This window comes from Buteo buteo, chromosome Z (assembly GCF_964188355.1).
Source record: "Buteo buteo chromosome Z, bButBut1.hap1.1, whole genome shotgun sequence".
Taxonomy (NCBI): Eukaryota; Metazoa; Chordata; class Aves; order Accipitriformes; family Accipitridae; genus Buteo; species Buteo buteo.
In genome coordinates this window covers 8233963-8260239 of record NC_134204.1, presented here as the reverse complement: position 1 = coordinate 8260239, position 26277 = coordinate 8233963, and positions in this window count along the sequence as shown.

Sequence of the window (26277 nt, the reverse complement as noted above, 5' to 3'; positions counted from 1 at the left end):
CCACATATAGTGAGCTGAATCCTATCCACTGAAATAAGGCAGGTAGCCAATTTCATCTTCCTCAACTACATGCTGTCTCAGTGTGAGCACCTGATCATGTTACTAATTCAGCTGTGAGATTTTTTCTCTAATTAACAGGCCTCATTCTATCTTGCTGAAAGGGGAATGTGATATCCTCCAGTGGGATCTGTGCTGCCTCACCTCACAGTGCCAGGCAGATCTCATACAAGCACGTGAGCACATCAACTGTTTTCTTAGTTGCTAGTGAGTGGTATGGGTTTTGTAGACAGAAGAGAACCCTGTACAGTTGAATTACAGAAAGTATGACAGATGTCTTATAAGGCAGGAACACTTTTTTTTTCCCCTTTCTTCTTTTTTCCCCCCCATCCCCTCCCCCAAGTGTCTTCTGAATCACTTTTATGTTTCCTTCTGCTTAAAATGTGTGACAGATAGGAAACCTGGGTGATGGCAGCTTTTACTGCTGCTCAGAACCATTGCTTGATTTTGAAGACTCTTCATCAAAGGAGTTAGAAATCAGCCCATCTCAGATTTGACCAGACCATGCCTTTATTATTTAAATAAAGTAATTATGATCAATAGCCATGGGAAGATTCCCATCACCCTGAGTACTGTATATTCACAAAAAAAGAAATATGTATCCCTGTCTCAAAGAGTTTGTAAGATATTACAGACAGCAGGCAAGCAAAGTGTAAGAAAATGATGAGAGAATAGCAATTTCCATAATGGGCAATATACTTGCAGCCCTTGGGCAGTGTGACTATCGTCATGGTTACTTATTTATTTATTGGCCTTGAAGCCAAGGAAGAAGAATAAAGGAGGATTCGGAGGGAGATAAGGAGACAGACTTGTTTAAAAGAAGTCCCCAAGACTGGTGAATGCTGTTTGAGGAGGTTGCAATACCTAAGATGGTGAAAGCTTGCTGAGCCAGTGGGCCCAAATACCACCGAAATTTGGCAACCTGTTTTTTGATGTAAAAACTTAGCCAGTACAAATGTCCCAGAACTAAGAGACCTCTGGCCAGAGTCCTCCTCTGAAATATCAGGAGTGGATGCAATGCATCAGTGAACTGAAAGCAAGTATTGGTGAATCAAAACAATGTCCTGATGAAGTGATCCATGTATTGGTGAAGTTAAACATGGTCCAGTTTTCCCACAGACCCAGCCAGACACAATTGCAGCATTGTATGTATTTTCCATTTGTCACAGGGCCATCCATATATTCCAGAGGGGTTGCCCATGATCCGTATGTTTTCTCTTCATTCTAACTCAGCATCCTATCTGATTCAGTCACTTGGCCACAATGGCAGGCAGCAATTTCCCTACTTTTCCTGCCCTAATCCTTTCTTACAAAGTAACACTTTTTCATTTCCTTCCCAAAACTCATGATGCATTTCCTTGAATTGCCAGACCTCATGAGGTTTCACAAACAGATAAGCCATAGACAGACAAAGACTAAAGGTAGGCAGGACATGGGAAAAATGTGTAATGAAAAAGCAATGAGTGTAATGAGAAACAAGTAGCAGGCATGGGAAGGTGATGGTTTTTAAAAGTGCAAAACACTACACTCCAGCACCATACTGTCCAGACCTGTCCTTGGACACACTGACAAGGAGCCCTGTCCTGTATGGCTCCAGTCATGCCATTCTCCACTCCGATTATATGGATTATGTTAGAGCTGTAACTGAAGTGATTTGTTTCTGACACGTTCTTTGCTCTAGTGCTTTAAAATAGGTTCAGGTTTTGGCCCCATTTCATGTTAGGCATTCATCAAGTCCAGCTGAAGTTAGGATTGCATTACCTAACTTTAGTGATCCACATGTGGGGCATGTTCTCTAAACTAGTCATTTAGTCATCTTCTATAGACATGAGATAATATACATGTCCATGGCAGATTAACCGTGATTTATACAGATGTCTAAAATAGATGGGAACCACTCTGGAGGTGCCATGTGTTTCCAGTGACTAGAAGAAGCCTGCACAAAGAGTTTAGATTAGATTCCTAACTTTAAACATTATAAGTCTCTTAGCAAGCACCTATAGGTCATTCTCTCTCTATGCAGTGCAGAGGTTGGCTGTGATTAAGAAACAATTGCCCAAAATAGTGCAAAAGGTGAATCTTTTCCCTCTCCGTTGAGTTCCTTTCTGAGTACCAATCACCCAACCAACCTTGACTCATACAGGTACTGAGTTTTTTGCATCCCCGTGACTCTCCGAACTGCAGTCTTAACAGCAGCAGACCTCTGAGTGTTCCTTCCGTCTCCTGACACGTGTGCCTTGCTGTGCAATGTTGCAAAGGTGTAGCTGCCCCTAAGCACAAGAAAGGAAAATGCATTTGTGCTTGTGTGTGTGTGTGCATTACTATTCCTCCAAGGATTGCAACGCTTTAATATTTTTGGATTAACTCATGATCAAACATTGATGAATCATGGTATTTTACTGAAAAGCACAATCCTTAAGTCAACCACCTAATCTAAGAGAAGAAATTAAACTCTAAACCAACATAAACACATTACAAGTCATTAGTGTAATTAAAAAGGAATGTATAATTAAAACATTTGTGTATTTTAGCTCAAATTCATCTGCGGTCGGAAATTTTAATGAACTGTTCATCAAAGAAATCTCTGGAGTCTGAGGATAAGTTTAGCATAACAAGAAATTGAATGTTTTCTTCTCTTCGGCATAGGAAGCTCTGTTCCCACTGGCTTCGAAAACCAAGCTGTCATTGGCTCAAGCAAACTAATAATGATTCTAAATGGTTATGATCGCTTCAATGTTTTAAACTGATGTTATCTTTTTTATCCCCTAAGAATCATGTTTTTCATAATTACTTCTCTTTTGTCCTTTCCTTAAGACAAATGATTTTGTAATTAGTGATGAAGGAACCAGTGATCACTCCAAGACATCTGTCAAGTTGTCATGAAGTATCTGTCCCTGTAGCTATATTTAAACTTTCTGTTTAATAGCCTCTTGCTTTATTTCACCATTACATCTCTGCGGTACCATAAGCAGGATACCCTAATGATCAAGTTCTATAAAACACAGAGCAATTAGATTGTAAGACATATTGCTCCCATGAAAGTCCTTCCTTCTTATAACGTAGCTCCCTCTCTTCCCTTTCCTTTACCATCCCCCAGCCCCACACATTCACTTGCAGCATTCATTAGCTGTTATTAGACAAGACAACTGTGTCAACAGCTAGCCTGATGTTTGGCCATATTTCTGTCTTTGAAAACTTCTTTCATGCATCTTTTGCATATGCTTGATGGTCTGAAAAACAGCCTCATGAGTAAAATATCATAACTAATCTAATCAATGTGATTGGAGTTTAGAAGATCTGCACTACCCTCCTAGGTCTACTTTTTTTTTTTTTCCCAGAGTGACCTTAAACTGCTAGTGATATTCTATTTTCTTTCCCGCCCATCCCCAGGGCAGAGACTGTCCCATTTTGAGTGTGTCAAGGCCTATGGGAACCCGTTGCTGGCAGGATTCTCCAAGGACTACAGAACTATACAGAGAGAGTCATAATATTACTGTAATGCACATCAAGGCAAAGCAAGGATATTATTGTGTATTGTAATATTTATTTCACCCTGGGGTATATTTTCAAGTCCTGTATCCCTTAACATAAATCAGCTTGTTTTCCTCTTCCCCATTTTTAGACTCCAGAGTATTACTCTTTGTCTTAAGAATGGTACCTTTTCAGAAATTATTCTCTAATGAGGCAGGAGAAAAATGCCTTTGAATATACCCAAATAAAACAGAGAGATTCTGGAACACAGACCTATATTTTAAAATGAAAAAATAAACAATAGTGTGCATACATAGTGACAACAGTCAGTGTCATACTAGATAGATAGATAGGTGGATCCATAAATCAATTGATCATTCAGAAAAGAAAACATTTTAAGTACATAGGCACTCCTATGCCACGACGATAACAGAGATACAAAACTGTAGACAGAGAGCTATTTTGCATACTGTTAATCCAAAATGAACTGAACTTTTCAAAGCATGTCTTTTATCCTTTCTGTTGTTTTCTGGATGTCTGAATACCAAGCTAGAAAGTATATTATTTTACAGTTCTTTGTTGTATACATTCAGAGATATGTTTTTTAGTGCTTCTTGGTACTTCATTTAGAGTGTGATAGTAACAGAAGTAAGGAAAGAGAAAGACTGAATGATTTAACCAACTGATAAGACTACATGGATACTTTTACATCCAAATAGCTGATTCAAAGTGAGGTGAGATGAACGGGTATCGAGATATTTTGCTATCAGATATTGTGACCTGGTCAATGAAAGGGACTGTACCTATTAGTGCAAAGACTGTTTGGGCCAGGGAGTGGGATGGAGAAGGAAGATACATTTACCACACTCGTTTACTAATTAACAAGATTGTGTATGAAATGTGAGCAGCACTCTAGGTTGTCTTGTTCCACCACAATTTGTTTCCTATATGCAGATATTATTAGGTGAAATCCTCTGGCCTGTTTCATGCAGCAGATCAGGCAAGCTGAATGCAACGGTTCCTTCAGGCCTTAAATCTACGGAGCGAGTTTCAAAGTCAGGAATGGAAATGAGGCACTCAACCCCCATTGACAGTCAAGGAGAACAGGGCACCTCTCTCCCCTTTGTGTCTTTGAAAATCTCCTGCTATAATCCATGAAGTTTTGTCTATCACCAGCTAAATTTCCATAACCTTCAGCTACAAAATGCACAGACCCTCTGGGTGAACGAACTGTGTAAGCAATTTTTTCAACTTTATTTTCAAGCTCCCATGATGGATCCATTAGTTACTTCTTGATGCTTGGTTTATTTACACAGAGATCAAACACAGGCTTTATTGCAAAAAGAGAAAGGAGATGGGAGGAGGGAGGGGGAGTATCCAGAGATAATCGAGACAAAAGCATCATGATGAAAGAGCCAAGCTCTTTGGAAACATGAGCTCTAATTTAGCCTCAGCAAATCCTTTTGTCTTATCTGGGAAGGCATATATACATGCATACACACACACGTGCACACTTAGACACATATACAAAATGATACTTATTAAAGTCTTTTATACTACTGATGCAATCAGTCACACAGCAAAAACTGTCAAAGTCAATATTTTCAAGATTTCTCCAGGGAATTCAGGCTGTGCGAGAGATGTATGTTTTTCATTAGGGTTTACACCAGCATTTGGTGTAATTAATCCTAATGTTTCAATCTTCACATAATAGGCTTATTCAGAAGAATGAAGTATTGCAGAGCAGCGGAAAGAAAATCCCCAGTAGAAGCCGGTGTTCATTATACATGAAGGAAGGATATATGATTCTTTTTATGGTCATAGGTTTTACTTTCTTTTCCATAGTTTTATTCCCACAATTTTAATATCTAAGAAAGAGCCAAAGGAGACAAAGGCCTGACTGTGCTAGGGCCTGTACAGAAACAAAGTCTGAGACACTCCCCATCCAAGGAAACTGCAGTATACGTGGGCAAATGGTGGAGTAAGTAACAGAGGTGCTTGGGTTACTAACACTAGACCACCACGGACGTCCCAGAAAGAGTTAAAAATGGAAACCGGGACACACTCTGTCTTTCAGAAGATGTCTGCACTTTAGTCTTCACAGCCGGTATAGAGACGACAGCTTTAAGCATATTTGCTGAGGTGATGTAATTTTGTAGCTGAGACAGTGAAGAGAGCACCGTGAGTCACAAATCCCATCTGGGATGGAGGGCAAGTTCTTGAGAGACTAATGTGAGCTCTACCCTCCTGTGCCTGTGCTGCTAGCCATACCTGAGCTAGCTGCATTGAAGATAACCTAGTTATACCTTTTTAGAAATAACTTATCTTCAGACTGAAGGGTTCTTTTAGTCTATCAACCTTACAGGACATTTCCTCTCCAGCAGCACAACCCTGTTGAAAAGCTAAAGTACGCAAAATCCTGAAAGTTTAGGATCTGACATCAAGTTTGTGGCTGCTGATACCTCCAACCATTCATAGCGATCGAAGGAAAAAATCAGTCACCTGATTAAAATACTGTTATCTGTAACTTAATGAAGATATGACTTTAAGCAGCATCACAAAACCTTTCACTTCATTTCTGCAAACATTCCCACCGACTAGAGGCCTCTGTTGCCCTTTCTTCAGTTTTTCATTCAAAGGAAGAACAGGGAGGTTTCCTGGTTGTCTACGTGCCCATGCTAATCCGAGTAAGGTTGTGTGTGTTTGCTGCTCCTTATATGGGGCAGGGTGTATTTCTAAGTACAGATGCGGAAAGGGAAAACAAAATATAGGTAAGGAAAAATAAAAAAGACAACAATTTACCTTTTTTTTCAAACATCACTGTCAACAGCGGGATTTACAGAGTTTAATTCAGCATAGATTTGAGCATAGAAAAGCTGAAGGTCTATACCAGAGACATTTATTGATTTATTTATTTATTTGAATAATCAACTTTGGCAAGATCCAGGGACATATTTTTTTTACAAACTCAACATTTTTAGTAAAAAGAAAGGAATAAAAAGATAACTAATTTTTTTATCTGCTGATGTCTCTTAAGCCAAGAAATGTTTTCTCTACTGAATTTATCTTTGCTAACTAACAACGAAAAGTAAAACATAAGAATAAAAATAAATGGTTTTTTGTTGGAATTGTGGATGATCTTGTTGGATCAAAACCTTTCATTCCAGCCTAAAGAAAAAAAAAGAAAAAAGATAAGGAAAAAAAAAAAAGAAGAAGAAAGAAACAGAGCCTTGTTGGTTTCTTGGCTTTTGTGTTAATTAGGGTCACTTTCATCATCTTTACAAGAAGAGTTTTCTTGTTTGGGGTTTTTGTCTTGTTTTGTCTTGTTTTTTTGGTTTTTTTTTGTTTTTTTTTCTTTTCTTCCTATTTGCTAATATGAAAGAGACTGTAGTAATGCTTCAACCAATCCCCAAAGGTCTTTACAGATAATTTCCAGTTGCATTACTGATTTATTTTTGCCTTGACCAGATGGCTCCAAGTTCATGTGACTGTAAGGGAGTGCTTTTGATTACCCTATTTATCTCTCCCAGTGCTCAATTTAAGGGTCAAACCTTGTGTAACACATTTGCCAGATAAACTATTCAGTGCTTCTGCCTTTTGGACACCATACTTCTGACATATGCTCTGTGCCTCATTAAACACAAAAGTTATTAGATTTAATAAATGTTTTTACAAACTCTGTTTGTAACAAAAGATCTAAGTTTCAAATTTATTTATTTTATTCACATATGGCTAGTGGATTGCTTTGACTTTATCACCTGGAAAAATGGGTGAAATTGAAAGGGAACATCCTGAATATAACAGAAGAGGGGAAAGCAGAGAGGCAGAAGCTGGGATGGTTTTTTGTTCTTTTTTTTCCCTTGATATAGGTTATAAATGAAAAGACGAGCAGAATGTTTTTAATGAAACCAATAAAAATGCAAAGGAAGATTTAATGTTTAAAGTAACGATAAATCAAAAGTGACAACTGAAATGCAATATTGCACCATGAGATTGAGGAAATAAATTCATCCATAGGGCAGATGTGCCTGCTGTAAAAAAAAAAAAAAAAAAAAGAGAGCGATAGGAAAAAAAGACAAAAATAAAAAAAAATTAAAAAGTTTTCACCATTACTGAAACAAAGCTGCAAGTTGAATAGAAATGGTTCAGACACACCCATGTGGAAACACACACAGATGTATATTCATATAAGTGTACACACATACGTATATAGGAATAAAATAGCTAAAGGAGATTAAGTTCAAACAATTTAAGAATAAAAAGGCTCATAAACATAGTCATAACTTATTTCTAGTATTTTTATGGATAGTAGTATGCATAATTACACAGGACAAATAGTAGCTGTGTCCCACTACCTCAGCTGAAACCTTCAAAATGAGAATTAATTACTTGGAGGAAAGACTGTCTTGTAGTAGCATTTGCCTGGGACTAGGACCCCTGTGATCTGAATCCCAGCTCTGTCATAAACATGCTGTGTGACCTTGCAGGATCTGCTCTGCCCTAGATTTTTCCTAGCTAAATTTAGGCAATTAACTGAGGTGCCTAAGTTGGGACACAGGCAGGGCTGGCTCTCTTTCTAGTCAGTGGATGGGAAGAGGTACCTTCCACAATCAATTCGGATTTTATATGGACTAAGTTGCACTTTAGAGCTGCCTATATCTTCTAATGACGAGGGAGGAATTCTGGAGCTGACACATGCTGAAGTTGGCAAGAATTAATTCTGATCTTTAGGTGCAATTCTGGCACAATTATTCAGGCTGAATAAGACTTTGTTCAATAAAACAAGATAATTTTGTGGGGTTGGAAAGGACTCCGATGCTTTCCAGTGTGAGTTTCCTCTTACCTAACTTTTACTTAAAGTGGGAATACTGATGCTGTAACTGATGTGACTGGCACTCAGGGTTAACAAACCAATTTTCCTAATATCCAGTACAAGCCTTTGCAAGTGCTGATTGTTATGGTGTGCTTCTTAAAACTATATTTCACCACTGTTAAACTCCCATATGTAGTTCTAGTCCTTTCCAAAAATGGATTGTGAGGTGTGTTGTTTCCCTCTGAGCACATAAAAGAAATCGAGAGAAGCTCAGCCTTAAGTGGTTTTGCTTTCACTATCCATGAAGAATTTTGAGTGCTGACAAATAAATCTCACCTAGACTTCAGCCCTCAGTTTAGGAAGATGGAGCCTCCTAGACATCAAAAATTTCTGCTTGTGGACCTCTCTGATGTGCAGAAAGGGGTGAGAAGGAGATCTGGAGACAATCACTAGATATGCTGAAATTGTGATCATGTGTCCATGTTTGCATAAGTGTGTGTGTGTGTGAAGTTTCTAGAAAGACAAAAGTGTGCGAAGGAATTAGATGATGAAGGAAGGAAGGACAGCCCAAAGGGGGAGGGGGGGGAGGGAGAAAGAAAGAAAGAAAAAGAGAGAGAGAGAGAAAGAAACAAAGAAAGAAAAGACAAAGAAACAAAGAATGAAAAAGAGAAAGAGAAAGAAACAAGAAAAAATATTAGGTTATACCTAGCCTTTTATTTTTTAAATAACCTTGTACTCCTTTTCAATTTTCAGTTCAGAACTGCTCCCCCTTCTTTTTTTTCTTTTTTTTTTTTTTCCTCTTCATTATTTTAATGGCTACATCCTTGCTCTGATGTGTCAATGGTTGTGGAAAATCCGGTGAAGCAAGGGCTTAATGAAATGGCAGCTGGAACAGAGGGATAAAGTTCCTTTGGAGCAGCTTCAAAGGGGAGAGAGGGAGCAGCGTTAGCGATCAGAACAATGGTGCAGGGATGCTCATACACAGGCCAGGCACATCCAGCTGGCTGTTTAGACTCGGCGCCCTAATGAGGCATGAAGTGAAATGGGTAAGTACATGGTAGGGGAGAGGAATAGAAAGGAAGACACACACACAAAAAAAAAAAAAAAGGGAGGAAGAGAGCATTCTTATATTTCACAACAAATTACTATTTCGATATTAAACAAGGTGCAAAAAGAAAAAGACTAGTATGCTATAAAGCACATGTGCTTTTTTTTTGGTCAAAACCTCATGAATCCTAATTTTAGTCTTCCTTTCCTTTCCTTTCCTTTCCTTTCCTTTCCTTTCCTTTCCTTTCCTTTCCTTTCCTTTCCTTTCCTTTCCTTTCCTTTCCTTTCCTTTCCTTTCCTTTCCTTTCCTTTCCTTTCCTTTCCTTTCCTTTCCTTTCCTTTCCTTCCCTTCCCTTCCCTTCCCTTCCCTTCCCTTCCCTTCCCTTCCCTTCCCTTCCCTTTCCTTTCCTTTCCTTTCCTTTCCTTTCCTTTCCTTTCCTTTCCTTTCCTTTCCTTTCCTTTCCTTTCCTTTCCTTTCCTTTCCTTTCCTTTCCTTTCCTTTCCTTTCCTTTCCTTTCCTTTCCTTTCCTTTCCTTTCCTTTCCTTCCCTTCCCTTCCCTTCCCTTCCCTTCCCTTCCCTTCCCTTCCCTTCCCTTCCCTTCCCTTCCCTTCCCTTCCCTTCCCTTCCCTTCCCTTCCCTTCCCTGTTTCAAGTTTTATAGTATTTTCCCCAATTAACTTTCATTCATCTTTGTTGCTTTTTTTCTTGTTATGTAACTATTATTATAATTGCTATTATTATTATTAGTTCCATTATTTAAATAAAAATTGCGGAAATATCACTGAATGAAGGCAACCCCCAAACCGTATAAATTATATTAAGAGATATTAATATTGAGCCGTATCAAGAAAAAGAGAACAACAACAACAACAACAAAACCCCAAAAAGCACTTATGTCAGTCCAGCTGTGAAGATGTCATAAAAAAAAAAAGACAGAAACAGTGTTACTATTATGCAACTAGACAGAAACCTCATCCTTCTACAATGCTGTAGGCAATATTTCCAATCGCAGAGCATCAGCCTGTGCTGAATCTTATACCTACAACACCAAGGCTTTGATCCCCACCACTTGAGTTAACTCTGATAACAGGAAACAATAATAGCCCATAGTCTTCGAAGTTGAGTAGTCAGAATCATTAAAATGTGGTCCTAACATGCACCTCACAGAGCCACTCAGTGTGCAGAAATACTTGTAAGATGTTTCTGAAACCCCATAAAATATTTATATTTCAAAGTTTATTAACAATGTGTCCAGAAATCTCCAAGGTTTCAGCTACATTACATCTACAAATGAATCTGGGGAGCCAATTGAATGCAGTTATCCTAACAAGATTACAATATTGTAAAAAGCTGCAGTCCTTCTGACATATTATTCTTACTGGTCTAAAACCTGGAATGACACAGTTAAGATCCAAACAGAGGATAGATATTATCTGTGTTGTTAACAGGACTGTGTTGCAAACAATTAACTTATTTCATGAATAATTGGCAATACAATTATGGGGATATGGGCAGGGAACCTTTGTAGCAGCCTTGTTTTAGAGCTCAAGGGCTGGACTTCAAAAGCATTTCATCACCAAGCCTAACGACAGACTTGATTTATCAAGATTAATCTCTCATTTCAAGTTCAGCTAAGAACAAGCATAACCTTGTCTTCAAACTTGTTTATTCTTAATATTATCATTGCCTGGACAAGTGCCTAGGTACAGACCCGATGTGAGCTATCACCCTTATGGGGATGGGGCACAGACTTGCTTGGTGCTCTATCTGTTGTTCAACTGCCCCATCCTTCTGGTTGGCATGGATTAAGCCAAGTCCCAGCCGACTTCAGATCTCCAGGTTTGCTCTTCCTGTGTACAGCAAAGACATTCTACGCTGGAGTTACTCGCCCATCTTTTTATACCTATAAAGTAGATGCATAATGTAAGCTCGTTGAGTAAGCTCCATGGTTAGCAGGGAGAGAAAAGAGATTGACCCTTCTAGTTTGCTGTACAACTGCTGTATTTAAACATCTTAAGTATGGGTGTGGTATATAAATGCATATTTCCCTTCATTGCCTCTAATGGAACAAAGGGTAACTAACTCAAATGTCAATGTCTATATCATAAGTATTTACATTTAATTTGAAGAATCCTGACCCTTATGTCCCTTCTGATAGGGTTTGTTTTACCCTTTCTGTGTGCTCAAAAGCTTAGCCCTAGCCCTGGCAACAAGAGGTTCATTTACCTCCATTTCTTTTGGGGGCCAAAAAGTTTAGCTGCTCATTGTTACTGTCTGTGTCTTGCTGGGAGGTGGCATTTCTTTTCTGGCTCTGTGTAATAACTGCAATTGAAATTTATTAGAAGGTTTCTTTTCTTTAGTTCTTTCTGCCCCTTCCTCCCAACCTTACTTTTCTTGCCTTCCCTTCGTGGACAAAGGTAAGCGTGAATCTATCCTTGTCATGCATGACAAGATTTCATTTTTTACTCTGCAGGTGGTAAGGATGGAGGTTGAAATGATGATGCAGCTCCTATTCACCTCAGTCAGGAACAGGCTGTCTGCAATCCACACATTCAACATTTCTTTCTTCATACTTATTTTGTCAGCAAGTGCTGTATTAGAGGAAAGAATCAGAGGGACAAAAAAAAAAAAAGTACAGATTATTTCTCTTCCAGTGACTCCAAACAGTCTTCGTGAAGATCTTTTTGTGCTAGACTATTCACACATGGTTAAAGTAAACATAGATATCAGTTACAGCAGTTAACAGAATTTATTTACATATAGAGTGTATATAAAAAGGAGTTTATAAAAAGCGTAAGGATTGTTAAGTGATATAAAGCAGAGGGATTGTATTTAAGAACCTGCAGCAAACTTTGTCTCTTTTAGAAGGCTTTTATCAATTTCATAAACTGAAAGATAAAGTCATGATCGGTGCTGGTGATTTGGATACTTTTAGACTTTGACATGTAGCAATTCTCTGGCAGCTTTTCTTCATACACTCACACAACAGGAATGCTAATCTAAATGAACTGGAAACTAGTTGTAGGACTAAAATATGTGTTCTATGTTTTATAAAGTCTACCCTGTTTGTGTAAATGCTGATAAAAAGAACAGAGGACTTCCACAATTTTCCAGATAGGAGACTGAGGTACTGGTGAACTTTGGGCCTGGATTCATCATAGCTGCTTTTCTGGAAGCCTGTGGTCTAAACAGTACCCTGGAAATACATGTCTTTTGCTACTGACCATAGCAGGAGACTAAGGCGACTGTGATCCTTATTTCAGCATTTTAGGTCAGCATTTGAAAACCTAGGAAAATGAACTAGTTTGCACTGAGATCTATGTGGAGTTTGAGTTGGAGACAGGCGTTTAACTGTGATTTGCACCACAAGGCCAAGCTCCCTTCCTGTTTCCATGCTGAAAAAACCAAACAAATAAACAAACAAATGCAACACAAAAACCATGTCTATGGGAGATGAAAGCAAGTTAGTAATTCATTGTCTTGGTCTTCCAATTTAACAGCCAGAATAGTTAAAAAAAGAGCTGGTTGCTTATAACTCTAGTCCTTATGCACACTAAGAAATTAAATAGTAGGGACACTGGCTGTTTGTGCCAGTTGTCTTCAATGCCAGAAAAAAGATTTTTGGCATATTCATCTGCTAGCATAAACATACTGTCAGTTGATCGTTTAGCTCTCCCATGCCTTGAGTGAAAAGTTAGTATGATATCTTTCCACTTGTTCCACTGCAAAGCAAAACCACACCATAAATGAAAACCACACAGCTCTTCTCCTATTTCTTCAAAGGAAAAAAAAATATTAGCTTCTCCTGAGAACATGCGGGCTAGTGACTTTTCCTCATTGGCTTGCAGACCTTTCAAGGGGCAAATGTAAATTCAAGATCCTATTCAATGTCCAGCCCCTTGGTTAGGGAGTAGAGCAGCAGTGCTTAAAATCCTGACTTTAACAATCTTGGAAGGTCTTACAAACCCCTGTAGACCTGTTATCTTCAGACTGTATGTATCTTGGTTAACCTTGGTCTGTAAATTAAGGATAATTACCTCCTGCTATTCAGACCTCTCATGTCTGCAGATACCTGGAACCTGAGACTGACACATACAAAAGTATTGCAAAGCCAAATTAAGAGGCACAGGCACATGGCAAACAGCATGAGGAGGCAGAAGGCAGAGCAATGGAAGTAAAAATCACCAAATACATCATATCATGAACAATGGAGCAAGTCTGTCATTATTAATTTACAAGTACAAAATTTGAAGGCATATTGTCATTAAAGCTTTCTGTAGTCATTAATAAACACAGTGCAGTTAATCCGAGTTTTCCCCCACCAAACCAAATCCACTCATTCAGTGTTTTCCATCTACCACGAGGGAGACTGGAGAGACTGGATTTGTGAAATGAGTTTGGAAGGATAAAGTAATATATTTAAAAGGCTGTGGGACAGTTTATATACAGAAAAATGATAAGGGAGTCAAATGCTCTGCAGCACATCGCCTTTCCATTGATTCACCCTATCGTCTCTTTTGCCTCTCATGTTTGTTAAAAGTAAAATTCACTCTCCAGCTGAAAGGCAGCTCTGAGCCCTCCTTACCACTAACTCTCTACAGCAGAGCAGAGGGAGAAAGTTGAGTTGTGACAAAGGCTAAACGCTGAGCATTAGCAGACATTGCTTCCTTACTTTTGCTGCCCTCTTTCATCCATGGTATGCAAAAGCTGAGCTGAATATGTAAAAATAAAGGTGTGGATTCAGTGTGATGTTTGGTACCAGCTGCTGAACACTGGGAATGGGCAGAGAAAGATTTTATTTCTATCTTACCCCCATTTCTTCTCAGCTTCATAAAACTTGGATAGCTATTCTGTGTCTGTGAGGGATTTCACTGGCAGCACGTAAGACATTTGCTGTACACTTAGCCGTGCACTTCTCAGACTGCCACTAATATTTAATTTATGCCTTCAAAATACTGATGACATTGTGAAACTAACAATAGATCTCATATGGAGAAATTGTATGTCATGTGTTAAATGGAAATGTTGTCTAAAGAAACTGAAAGAGTGTATAAGAAACTATCCTGTCTAATAAAATCTTAGATCACTGTAAAAACTAATATTTAAAAAACCCCAAACCAACCAACCAAAACACACACACACACACACACACACAAAACCTGCTCCAAAGTCTCAAGGGAGTGGAGTATATTTCTGATGAATTGCTGTGAGGTTTTCAGTAAAACTTCCATATTGCATTTCAATCAAAAATTATAGGGTTTGCCCTATTAAACTGTATAACTCTTGAAGTTGTTCTTTTCTTAGAATCATAGAATGGTTTGGGTTAGAAAAGACTTAAAGATCATGTAGTCCAACTCCCTTGCCAAGGGCAGGGACATCTTTTACTAGATTGGTTTCCTCAAGGCCCCATCCAACCTGATCTTGAACACTTCCAGGGATGGGGCATCCACAACTTCTCTAGGCAACCTGTTCCAGTGCCTCACCACCCTCATCACAAAAAAGTCTTCCTTATGTCCAATCTAAATTTATTCCCTTTCAGTTTAAAACTGTTGCCCCTTGTCCTGTCACTACAGGCCTTGGTAAAAAGTCTCCTGGTAAAAAGTCTCTCTCTGTCTTTCTTATAAGCCCCTTTATATCCTGAAAGGTTGCAATAAGGTCTCCTTGGAGACTTCTCCAGATTGAAAAAAACCCAACTCTCTCAGCCTTTCTTTAGATGAGAGGTGTTCTAGCCCTCTGGTCATTTTCAGGGATCTCCTCTGGACCTACTCTAACAAGTCCATATCTTTCTTTTACAGAGGACCCAGTACTCCAGATGGGGTCTCATGAGAACGGAGTAGAGGGGAAGAATCACCTCCCTTGACCTGCTGCCCATGCTTCTTTTTATGCAGCCCAGGATATGATTGCCTTTCCTGGCTGCAAGGGCATATTTGTGGCTCACATCCAGTTTTTCATCCACCATTATCCCCAAGTCATTCTCCACGAGGCTGCTCGCAATCAATTCATCCCCCAGCCAGTATGATATTGGGGATTGCCCCAACCCAGGTGCAGGACATTGCATTTGGCCTAGTTGAACTTCATGAGGTTCACATAGGCCCACCCCTAAGCCTGTCAAGGTCCCTCTGGATGGTATCCCTTCACTCAAGCAAATCAACTGTACCAATCAGCTTGGTCTCATCTGAAAAATTCCTGAGGGTGCACTAAATCCCACTGTGTACGTCACTGATGCAGATATTAAACAGTGTTGGTCCCAGTACAGATTCTTTCATTTTGTTTGAACAGTGTCTGCATGGACGCATGTGTTTATGTGTGCCCATGTGTATTTGAGTGTATCCTACTTCATTTCTGTGAAAAGACTGAAGAAAACAATGGAGTTCTGGGAAGGAGGTTTGCTAGAAATGAGAAAGAAATAATTTCTGATGTCTTAATTCTTTTAAAGAACCAGCTCGTGCATGGGGCATAAAAGCGTCAAGACCTTGCAGTTGTTCCTGTTTATCCAAACTTGTTTGCCAACTTTTGTCTCTGTTGGGTGCTTTTTGCAATCCTCCAAGCTATACCATATGATTTAAACCAGGGAAGAGGTAAGGTAGATCAGGGAGAAGGATGTGTGAGTATTAGGCTGAGGAGAAATAAAGGAAAGGGAAGGAAAGAAGGAAAGAAAGTGAGAGTGATTGCTGGCTCTGTATACCAGCTCAACAGTTGTAACGTGCTAGCGGTGATTGTGTATTTGCAGTTGTTCAAGGCATTAGAGTTTTTGAAAGACAAAATTAACAGAGGTAGGAGAAAAGATTTGTCTTAGGCGTGAGCTGTAGAGCTTGACAAGTCAGACAATTATGAGTTTGGCTTACAGTGTAAGCCTGATGTTTCTCCCAAGAGGAAAAGAAAAGGAAAAAAGAACCAACCTCACAAAAAAACTCCACCCTTCTCTAAAAACGACTACATTTAGCTATCTCTTTTCCTAAACAGATGATTAAATCAAACATTTTAACCCCATCAGGCTTCATTTCAATACTGATTTTTGGAAAAAAAAAAAAAATCTAAGCCTTATACAATAGTCAGATTATTTTTAAAAAGCAATTGTTGTTATTATTGTTAGCACAACCAGGATTTAGATAACAATTACTCTTGATTTCATAAACTGACATGAGGAAAACAGATTACCTCAATCTTAAATTCACAGACAGAAGTAATATGAAAGCATGTACTTTAGGTACTATTCTGTCAGTCTCACCAAGAAATTGGATAGGCAGTGCTCTCAAGGATTTTGAGATCTGACTCTGCATCTTTGGACACATATGACTCAAAGTCAACAACAAACACAAACAAGCAACAGACTTCCAAAAATACACAGTATTGGCACATATATAATGCACATGATGATTTTGAAATTAGAACTGTAGAAGGGTTGATGGTAGGGTGCTTTATTTGTTTGTTTTACAGAAGTGTTTTAATGTTTTATTCTTTAAAGATCAAGCACAAGAAAAATCCTTGTAAAAAACAAGGCTGTGAAAGTTGCAAGTCAAGCAGGTACAAGTCAAAAAATTCCAGAATTTAGGATGCCATAATTAAATGATTAATTAAAACAAATGATGCTGCATACATGTCCATGTGTTATTTTTTGCACACAGTCTTTTTTTATTCAGTTGTCATTACTTTCTACTTTAGCAACGTGGGAACACAGACCAGAAGCAAACTCCTGAGTAAAGAAAGCCTGTCTTCTGCCCCTATAAACACTATACAGTATAACTATATGCATAAATTTACTGAGTTCCTCACTCAAAAGGGCTGCTTTCCCCCACCACACTCACTAGAAGGCTCTTCTGAAACCTCACTGCTCTAGCAATTTGTAAGCTTCTTCATTTTCATTTCAGTTTAAATTTGTTCATGGCCAACTTACCCTATTTATTCTTATGCCAACACTGGTGTTAGCTTAAATAGATCATGTGTCTCCTTGGTGAATTCTCCCTTCATTTATTTATAGACAACCATCATATTCTTCTAAGTCTTCATTTTTCTTGGGTAAACAAACCTTGTTTTCTCATGTCCTCTCCTATGACAGGCTTTCCGTCGTTTTGATCACTGTAATAGACCTGCTCCACACTTGGACCAGCTTCAGTTCATTTTCCCTTACAAGTCCTGCCTTTTACATTCTCTAATTAATCTTAGACCCCTTGAGATGGTTATTCACATGCTTATTTTTTCAACCCATCTCTACCTATTGTCATTATGCCTCTCACACTCTAACCCCAATACTAAGGAGACAGATTCTTCCTTTTTTTTCAAACCATATAGCTTCAACAAGTTCCAGAGTTGCACTTCATTTAAGTTCCTGATCTCCTCAGTCCACCTAGCTTCCCCCCATTCATCAGAAACCATCTTTAGAAATTGAAATCCTTTGTTACCGATCTCAGTTTATTTAGCTTCTTATTTAACTTCAGTTGAATTAGCTTGCATTCTGATGATCGAAGTTTTATTAATTTTTTCACCAGCACATTTATAATACTTTGATATCTTATAAATTAAATATCTTTACAACTTCTCCAAAGAGACAAAACAAGGAAAACCTCAGGACAGTCTGAATATATCTGCCTCCAAGCAGAACCAAGCTAAATTGTATTATCCTAATGAGGTGAAAATACAAATCATTAAGAGAAAGCATTTCTGGTCCACAGTTATTTACATGTGATGAACCCAATCACCAGTGCCAGTTTTTCCCAAGATGTTGGTATTATTTTTAGAAGTTAAAAGAGTTACAAAACCCAAACAGTGGCTAAAAAATAACTAGAAATGAAGTTACTGTGGTGCAGATATGTTGACCAATATAAAACTAAAAGATGTGATTTTGATCCCTGGGCTTTGATATGTCAAGGGTCTCCTACAAAATGGTGTACTGTAGAATCAACCTGGCTGGCAACAGAAGGAGCTCAACACTTGCTAGAGGTGGTTAGTACCTTCCCAAATGAAATCTTTCATGTCTTATGCAAAAATGGAATTATGCCACTCCCTGCTATCATTTGTTCCCCACAGCCATATTCCAAGGTGGAAATGTAAAATGATTCCAGAAAATGATTGTATCTGTGCTTCCAGATTCCATGCAATGCTTAACTACTCAGGTGCAATATGCACAGACATAAGTAACTAAAATAGCAAGAAGCACACTGTTTAAATATTTATGGGCTTGAGTTTGAAAAATGAAACATCTGGGATTCTTTTTTTTTTTTTTTCTCTTTGACACTACTTTTCCAAAAGAAAAAGAACACAAAACAAGAAGAAAAAGCCCAGATACTCTTCTGTTTAAATATAAATGTTCACTTTCGAAAGAAAGAGAAAAAGCAAGAAAGAGAAGGAGTGAGGGGCATTGACACCCTCAGGGAAAATTTCATCTCAAGAGAACTGACCTTTCAGAGAAAGCAAATTAAATTATCTTTCTCATCTTTTACTAGTGCTGTGACATCATTAAAATTCACGTTACATACCAGCATGCTTTGTTTTGTATTCATAACCTTAAACCAAAATTAATCAGTTGTCACATGGAGTTAACATATTTGTTAATGGTGCCAAAGCCAAAATATGCATTGTCTCAAGAAGACTAGCTTTACTGTAAAATAACACAAATGTTGTAGGGCAAAGTCTCCTTCACCCTGTATCAATCTTTGTAAAATTGGTCCAGAAGATGTTGGGTTGGGGATGAAAGGGTTCCTGAATGAAGAAAAACAGTAAGTGTTTTACAAAGCATTTAAGAAACAGTGTCCTCTGAAGTAGTGAGGCACTACCACTCTTGTGTAATACTTGGAAAAAAGAAAGGGTGAGAACAGTAACCTCTAGAAGACCTGCTGCTGTCTTTACCAGGGGTCCATTCTATCTCTCTCCTTGGCTTACCAAAAGCCCTGTTCTCCTATGGCAAGCCGCTACTGTGATATTTGCTATAGAAAATCTCCGAAAAGGTCACTTAGTGTGTAACCCCTTTATTCGGGAGCTCAGTTTAGACCTTGGATTTCCAAAAGAGCTAGAGACTGATATTAGTGAAAGAATCCTAGTACCTCAAGTGCTCAGGCTGTTCATGTAGTCAATGAAGAGAACTGAACATTATGAGGATAAGTGAGAAAGCCTATGTGCAAGTTCGGGGGGTTGAAAAATACAAAAGGGGAAAGAACGTGAAAAGAAAAATCAGTCCCTTTCAATAAAAAACCCTATATCTAAGAATTCCAGTTGTTCTTTTTTCCATTCCAGTCTGCTTAAAAAAAAAAAAAAAAGAAAAAAAAGGGTTGGGTTTTTGGTTTTGGATACGTATGTATATGTGAGAGAAAGATAAAGGCAGACAGACATGCAGACAGAGAGAATATAGGATGTGTTTCAGGGAGGACACTGTTACTGTGTGTGAGGCTTTCAGCCTGTAAGTTTTGTGAAAATTATTTTATATGTCCATATAGCACCTTAGTAAAAATATAACAACACCATAGAGACAAAATATATCACCATGAAGGAATAAAGGAAAGGAGATCGTAAGAGATTTCCCCAGAGTAATAAAACATGTCAATGAAGAGCTCAGAACTGGGTTAATGCACCTACATGTCCAGACACCTTTCTTTAAAATGTTACATATGAGAAAGTAATCCCCACAATATAGACTTGACTTCTCCCTGAAGAAGATATTTATTTGTTTTTGTAGAACAGTCTGTGCCTATCCACATTAAAACCCCCTTTTTTTAATATATAGTAAGAAATAATATGTAGAGTATGTCCCATTGATTTGAAACCCTTTTTTTTTTCCCCACAAAAAATTAATTTCAAACATTAAATTCTTCAATTCATACTGTTTGGACTGTCTTAAAGACAGGTTTTTTGCCTTCATATATTTGCACAAGTCCTTCAATTTCAATGGACACAAAGGTGTTACTGTGGGAATAATAGTAATAATAATAATAATTTCAAATCCCTGTACAACATGAGAAGATGTTCAAAACCAGGCAGTTTCTGAAGGTGTTTCACTTGAGGTAGAGAACCTGGGTTTTGGGATGTTCTTAACGTCCTTTGAAAATCAAGGTATTTGAAAGTGTCACAAAAAGATCCACTTCCCCAAATCATCTCTCTTTTGGTAATCATTGCTAGTGATTTGAAATAATGTCTAAAAACTGGGGTACAGGAACAAAGCTGAGGAAGAAGAGTAAGACTGATAAGCTAGTCAGGCTATATTCAGTTCCAAGGAAAAAAAAAATCACACAATATTTAACAATTTGTAAATGCTTGGCAGACATGGAACCGTTACACAACCACCAGAGTGGCTTTGTCAAGAACAGTTCATTTACTTTCCTTCTGTACTAGTGTAATGAGTTTTGTGAAAAGAGGAGTACTGGGAAAGAATGAATAGTTGAAGAGCAGTACAGTTCAGATATCGCTACTTTTGTTCATTGCATGCTGCGTCTTTTCCTGTCCCTGGATACCACTGAGAAGAGTCTGGATTCTTTACTCGCTCCTATCAGATACTTATACATACAGGTAAGATCCCCCACGAGACTTCTTCAGGCTGAGCAGTCCCAGGTCTGTCAACCTCTCCTGGTATGACAGATGCTTCAGGTCCTTAATTATCTCTGTGGCCTTTCACTGGACACCCTCTATTATGCCCACGTCTCTCTTGTACTGGGGAGCCCAGCACTGGGCACAGAAATCCAGATGTGTCACACCAATGCTGAGCAGAAACGAAGGATCATCTCCCTTGACCTGCTGGCAATGCTTTGCCTAATGCAGCCCAGGAGGCCGTTGGCCTTTCCTGTAAGGGCATGTTGCTGGTTTATGGTCAACTTGGTGCCACCAGGACCATCAGGGCTTTCTCTGCAGAGCTGCTTCTCAGCTGGTTATTCCCCAACCTGTGCTGGTACATGGGGTTATTCCTTCCTATGTGCAGGACCTGTCACTTCCCTTTTCTGAAATCCATGAGGTTCCTGTGTACCCATTTCTCCAGCCTGTTGAAATCCCTCTGAATGGCAGCACAACCACCAGCATCATGTCATTTACAAAGATGTTAAACAGTATAGGACCCACTATGGACCCCTGGGGTACACCACTAGTGACTGGCTTCCAGATGGACTTCATGATGTTGAGCACAATGCTTTGATTCCAGCAGGTCAGCCCATTTTCAAGTCACCTCTGTGTCCACATACTGACATCTGTTTGTCTAAGGGTATGTTAAGGGAAACAGTGTTGAAAACATTCCTAAAGTCAAGATAAATAACATCTGGTCTCCCTTCACCTACCATCTCATCAGAGAAGACTATCACGTTGGTCAGGCTTGATTTCCCCCTTGCAAATGCATCTGACTATTCCTAATCACTTTCTTGTCATTCATTTTTTTGGAAGTAGTTGCCAGCTCTGTATCCTTCACAACCTTCCCAGAGACCAAGGTGAGGCTAACCAGCCTGTCATTCCCTGGATCCTCCTCCTTGTCCTTCCTGAAGATAGAAATTAATTTTTCTTTTTTTCCCATCATCAGGAACCTCTCCTAGTCTCCACAGTCTTTCGAAGACCATCGAAAGCAGCCTTGCAATGATATCGGCCAGTTTCTTCAGCACTTGGGGGTGCATCCCATAGGGTCCTGTGGACTTACGTATGTCCAAACCATTAAAATGTTCCAAAATCAAATCCTCCTTTACTGAGGGTAAGTCTTCCCTGCTCCAGATTATCCTTCTGATGGCAGGGACCTGGGATTCCTGGAGGTAGGACTTACCAGTAAAGACCAAGGCAAAGAAAACACTGAATATTTCAGCCTGTACAATGTTTTTTGTCACTAGGTCCCCATGCAAATTCAGCAGTGGGCCCAAATTTTTCCCTAGCCTTCCTTTTGTTGCTGATATACTGTAGAAGCCTTTCTTGTTGCCTTTCACATCCCTTACCATATGGCAAGAGGAACTGCAAATTTATTGGAGGGCACGACTTAAATTTATAATAGCTCTAACAGACTAGAGAATTTATTTAAATTCTTAAACTTTTAAACTTTTTTTTTTAAAACTTAAAAAAGCCTTTTCAATTAGATTCAGTTGGGAAATGCACAGGCAAGAGGGACCAGTGCATTGAAGTAGCACAGTCAGCTGCATAAATATAGCATAGGGAACAATGGAATACGTGATTGTCTGGTTCTTAAGAAAGGGATATGGCTTTACAGTCAGCTGAGTTGCAAAAAAAAGGGAAAACTTCGTATTATGGTATGGGCATTACATATGGAAAGGAGTATTGCAAACAAGACATATGAACTCATCCTTTAACTCCTTCAGCTTAATGTTACTAAGTTATGACATTTGTTTTTCTCAGTTTTGGGCTTTTTTTAAAATTAATGAGTTGAAATAAATGGTTGTTTTGTGTACAGAAGATAGAGGGGGCAGTGGAAATGGCCTCAATATAAAAATGGAAAAAGGAAGAGGATAATTTGTTCACTGCATTAGATAAGGATTGGGCTTAAAAGCTCAGCAAGAAGATTCACTCTAGACATCAAAAAGCCCTTTCCTATGAAAAGGAGAGTAAAGCACTGAAATCAGCTGCTGGGAAGACTGTGGAGACTCCACCACTGAATTCTTTAAGAGTTATTTGAAGTCTTCTGTTAAAATGGTGAAGGCAGATCTGATCCTGCCATAGGACAGACAGATGAGTTAGATGGCATCTTGTGAACGTGTACAGCCACATTTTGATATGATTCTAAGATTATATTACATGTGAAAACATATGTGCTTAAAGATAAGCATATGTATAAAGATTTACAGGATCAAGATTTATAAAATCATAAGAAATCAGGAATATTGGGAGACAAATAGTCTGAAATCTTAGATGGATAGCCTTTCACATCTACAATCCTGTAAACATTTGCTTATTTGAATCAATCCCACATCACTGAAATCAAATTATTTAAATTATTCAAGATCTAAATGTGCTAAAATCCATGCGGGTCCTGTTTGCAGTTCGTTTATGTCTATTAGGCGCTCCAGCCAGCAATAAAGAAGAAAGCATCTGGGTACTTGCCAGCTAGAGAATGGCATTGTGTTCACACATCAAAAGCAATAGAAAGAAGGCGTTCATGTTTATGGGCTCACGTTCGCATGACAACACTTTTCCCCCCCCTTTTATTTAGAGCTGAAGCTCTCAAGATTCCTTTGAAGAGAAAGGATTCTGAAGATAGAAATATCGATGATTAATTTAATGCCTTACTCCACTAAGCTAAAAGTAATCGTGTCGAGATCGACCTCTACTGAATTTTAGGTTACATTTACCTTAACAGAACCTACGAAGAGAAGGGGTACAAAACCCAGCTATCCAGTGAGACCTTTGTTCTTATTTATGATGTGCTAGTGAAACCCAGGCTTCCAATGCAAAAGGTTTTGAATAATAATAGTAATAATATTGAACATATTTTTCCTTTATGCTTTTTTACTCAGTAAATTCATATTCTAGGGTAACTGGAAAGTGAATTTGCTATTGATTTATTTACTGTCCTCTCTCTCTCTTAAGCAAACAGGCACAATATACAGGAGCCTACCACTCAAGTTACCCCCTGTAACTCAAACAAAAAAGACTTTTTATGGTCAGGGAAGATACTCCAGTTCTATGTGAACTGCCTCAGCATGGCGTGTGTGTGACTTTAAACATATGAATAGTTATAATACAGTCATCAGTACTACACAAACACCTCTGAATTAAATGGATATTTTGGTGAGTGTGGTCTTTATTTATTAATCTTTATTTCTGGGCCCTTTTAAGAAAAAAATGACCAAAAAAAAAGCCAACAAATGAACAGACAGGTTTCTGCCCCATAGCTTGTATCCTTCCTCTGGAAAATCCCCTTTAGTACACATACATACAATGATACACATACATTAAATTATAGTGTTTGTGTAATTTGCTTTGCACTCAAGGCAAATAGGTTCAAGGGCCGCAGCTAGCTGCTGACTTACGATGGAGACTCCCTTGTCACGGAAATCTTAGCTGGGTCCTGTTAGCCGTGGTGGTCTGAGCAGATCACCATCGCACCAGTGAAGGTCTGCTGCCAATGTTGGAGCTCACTCACATGGGCTCCCCAAAAGAGGTAGTACCACGTCATGCTATTGCCCAGAATTCTCCCAGTGCAGTGAATGCTGCTTGTTGTGATTCCCAGTGGGGAAATGATGCTGCCCTGTGCTTTTCAAAGCTCTACCGTAAAGAGAGCTCTGATCCTGATGAAGTTCCTAGTTTTGACATTGATAAGAAAAATTATAATCATAATAATTGCAAAGTTACAGTAATGATAACAATAACAGCAATAAGAACAGCAGTGGTGATTTAGTGTGGTGATTTATCTCTGATGATGAGGGTAATAATAATAAGAGCCAGTTCTCTGTGAAAAATTCTATACAAAACACATGCTTCACAATTGTATCTTTTGTTAGGCTTGAAAATCTACCAGCAGCACCCCACCCAAATATAATTTTAAAGTATTTATTTAGAACACTGAATAAAAGTAAATAAATAAATAAATAAACCTGTTTGAACTCAAGCTTATCTGAAACTTAACTGGCCTTCTTGGCCTGTGTTCTTGATACGCATGCAAAAACCGTGACAGTGTTAATGGAATGTTAATATATTCTTAAAAGGCTGAGAGACTTGCCTTTGAAATGATTTGAAATTAAACAAAAAAAAAAAAAAAAAAAGCAGGGGGGGAGAAAAGAGAGAGAACAGAGGGGGGAAAGAAAGAGAGAGAGGAAAAGAAATATATATGGAGAGAAATAGTTTGATTGTGGGGTTGCAGATATTCCCTAAGGGGTAGGACAGAAGGACTACGAAACAGCTCTTTCCCTTTATCATGCAAGCAATTACTGGCAATTTGTTCTGGCCAGTAAAACTTCTGATATTATCATGGTTGCTGAGTAATTTATCATCAAAGTTTAATGTGAAAACAGGTGACTGTGTAATCACCAATCTAGGAACAGAAATAGAATCGTTATTATTTCTGCCTGAAGAGAGGGGGGGGGGGCTGTTCAGGTTTTTTTTTTTTTTTCCTTTCTGTCAATTGACTTAACGGCCAAAAGGCTGTTCATCACATCACCATGAATTATAAAACCTCTATTAAATATTCATAAAAGTTTTGAAATGAATGTGTGATAGAGATGAAAGCCAGGCTAATTTAAATACCTACCAGACCTGTCTTAATTACAGAGGTAAAATGAGATATAAAAATTATAGCAGCAAGGAAAGGAAAAAAAAAGTCGAAACACTTCATTCCATACATTATGTGCATCTTCTTTTAACCAGTGATGTGTAATTCGTACACAAGCTGAAGTATACAGGTCTATTGAAATAAATCAGGTTTTGAGTTCCATGTTGTTTATACTAATGGGACATTTTTGGCTCTGTGGGAAGAGACACTAAATGAGAACTTGTTTCTTGATATGTGCTTTTGTGAGTATGTGTGGGCATGTGTAAGGAAATTGTTTAATTAACTTTAAAATGTTAAAAACAAAACAGTCATGAGTGTCTGCAGGTGTGAGGCTGAAATACAGTATGAAGGGAATAGTAGAAATGTTCATATTCTCCCTCTGATAAATAACAATGTACTTGCTCAGCCTCCTGGCCCTTATTGGGTGGTATATGGGATGTTTTAAGAATGGAGTTGTCCATGAATAGAGGAGCCCCAGGCTTAATCATGTTTAAAGTCCTTTGGTAGAGCATGAAAGAGCTGATCGTATAAATATGCACAGTGAGGTGCAGAATCAGGCCTTTGCTTTGCATGAACACAGCTTCTCAGCTGCAGACAGCTAGAAAAAAACCCAAACAAATGGACCCAAAAATCTTTTGGGTCATGATTAACAGGGGAATATGCACTGCAGAACTGCCCAGCCAGATTAGGATATCTAAATTGTGATTCTTTTCACTTGGAT